The sequence below is a fragment of the Salmo salar genome, chromosome 09 (assembly GCF_965601325.2).
Source record: "Salmo salar chromosome 09, fSalSal1, whole genome shotgun sequence".
Lineage (NCBI taxonomy): Eukaryota > Metazoa > Chordata > Actinopteri > Salmoniformes > Salmonidae > Salmo > Salmo salar.
Genome location: NC_138299.1, coordinates 94,023,567 through 94,026,022, shown reverse-complemented (window position 1 = coordinate 94,026,022; position 2,456 = coordinate 94,023,567). Strand labels below are relative to the sequence as shown.

The 2,456-nt window shown below is 38.0% G+C and overlaps 1 non-coding gene across 1 annotated transcript; it reads left to right on the top strand.

Annotated features, from left to right (window-relative positions):
• The first annotated feature begins 278 nt into the window (after positions 1 to 278).
• On the top strand, positions 279 to 355 carry trnaa-ugc (transfer RNA alanine (anticodon UGC)). Its single transcript has one exon. It is a non-coding gene; the product is annotated as a tRNA-Ala (tRNA).
• The last annotated feature ends 2,101 nt before the right edge of the window (positions 356 to 2,456 follow it).

The following is a 2,456-nucleotide window of genomic DNA, read 5'->3' as shown; positions in this document are numbered from 1 at the left end:
ATCATCTGAAATACAGGAGAGCAGAGAGATGTCTGATCATCTGAAATACAGGAGAGCAGAGAGATGTTTGATCATCTGAAATACAGGAGAGCAGAGAGATGTTTGATCATCTGAAATACAGGAGAGCAGAGAGATGTTTGATCATCTGAAATACAGGAGAGCAGAGACCTCTAACATCAGCTGTATCCAAAATGGCACCCTATTCCCTATATTGTGTGTTACTTTGATCCAGGGACCATAGGGTTCTGGTCAAAAGTAGTGCACTATGAAGGGAATAGGGTCCCACTGTAGCTCAGTTGGTAGAGCATGGCGCTTGCAACGCCAGGGTTGTGGGTTCGATTCCCACGGGGGACCAGTACATAAAATGTAAATAAAAAAATGTACTGTAAGTCGCTCTGGATAAGAGCGTCTGCTAAATGACTAAAATGTAAATGTAAAAACATGTGCCATTTGGGACTCAAGCATGGTCAGACTGCTGTGTAATGGTAATTGACTAGTTCTAGCATCTACATTACCACTAGAACAGACAAACGAGACACCAGGCAGCTCTATAGGACAGACAGATGTTTTCTCTGTTGTTGAGTCTAATAGCATTGTATTGTTGTGGTGTTTGTTTGTATGATCATGCATTCTGCTGTGTTGTTTGTTTGTATGGCCATACATTCTGTTGTGTTGTTTGTTTGTATGGCCATACATTCTGTTGTGTTGTTTGTTTGTATGGCCATACATTCTGTTGTGTTGTTTACATGGCCATTCATTCTGTTGTGTTGTTTGTTTGTATGGCCATACATTCTGTTGTGTTGTTTACATGGCCATTCATTCTGTTGTGTTGTTTGTTTGTATGGCCATACATTCTGTTGCGTTGTTTACATGGCCATTCATTCTGTTGTGTTGTTTGTTTGTATGGCCATACATTCTGTTGTGTTGTTTACATGGCCATTCATTCTGTTGTGTTGTTTGTTTATATGGCCATACATTCTGTTGTGTTGTTTGTTTGTATGGCCATACATTCTGTTGTGTTGTTTGTTTGTATGGCCATACATTCTGTTGTGTTGTTTACATGGCCATACATTCTGTTGTGTTGTTTGTTTGTATGGCCATACATTCTGTTGTGTTGTTTACATGGCCATTCATTCTGTTGTGTTGTTTGTTTGTATGGCCATACATTCTGTTGTGTTGTTTACATGGCCATTCATTCTGTTGTGTTGTTTGTTTATATGGCCATACATTCTGTTGTGTTGTTTGTTTGTATGGCCATACATTCTGTTGTGTTGTTTGTTTGTATGGCCATACATTCTGTTGTGTTGTTTGTTTGTATGGCCATACATTCTGTTGTGTTGTTTACATGGCCATACATTCTGTTGTGTTGTTTGTTTGTATGGCCATACATTCTGTTGTGTTGTTTACATGGCCATTCATTCTGTTGTGTTGTTTGTTTATATGGCCATACATTCTGTTGTGTTGTTTACATGGCCATTCATTCTGTTGTGTTGTTTGTTTGTATGGCCATACATTCTGTTGCGTTGTTTACATGGCCATTCATTCTGTTGTGTTGTTTGTTTATATGGCCATACATTCTGTTGTGTTGCCTTCCCTGTAGCTCAGTTGGTAGAGCATGGTGTTTGCAACACCAGGGTTGTGGGTTTGATTCCCACGGGGGGCCAGCACAGAAAAAAAAAAGTATGGTATGAAATGTATGCATTCACTACTGTAAGTCGCTCTGGATAAGAGCGTCTGCTAAATGACTAAAATGTAAATGTAAAAAATGTGTTGTTTACATGGCCATTCATTCTGTTGTGTTGTTTGTTTGTATGGCCATACATTCTGTTGTGTTGTTTACATGGCCATTCATTCTGTTGTGTTGTTTGTTTATATGGCCATACATTCTTTGTGTTGTTTACATGGTCATTCATTCTGTTGTGTTATTTGTTTATATGGCCATACATTCTGTTGTGTTATTTGTTTATATGGTCATACATTTTGTTGTGTTGTTTGTGTATATGGCCATACATTTTGTTGTGTTATTTGTTTATATGGCCATACATTCTTTTGTTCTGTTTGTTTATATGGCCACACATTCTGTTGTTTTATTTGTTTATATGGCCATACATTATTTGGTTTTGGATCATATTGAATCAGAGTAGATGTAGAATATTAACATGTATGGATGTAGAGGTGCAGAGAGCCTGTTTGTCTGGTAGAATATTAACATGTATGGATGTAGAGGTGCAGAGAGCCTGTTTGTCTGGTAGAATATTAACATGTATGGATGTAGAGGTGCAGAGAGCCTGTTTGTCTGGTAGAATACACACAAGCCACATACACACACAACTCTCTCTCACCCTTTACATTCATATTTTACATTTTAGTAATTCAGCAGACGCTCTTATCCAGAGCCACTTACATTTCAATCAAATGTATTTATAAAGCTCTTTTTACATCAGTCGATGTCACAA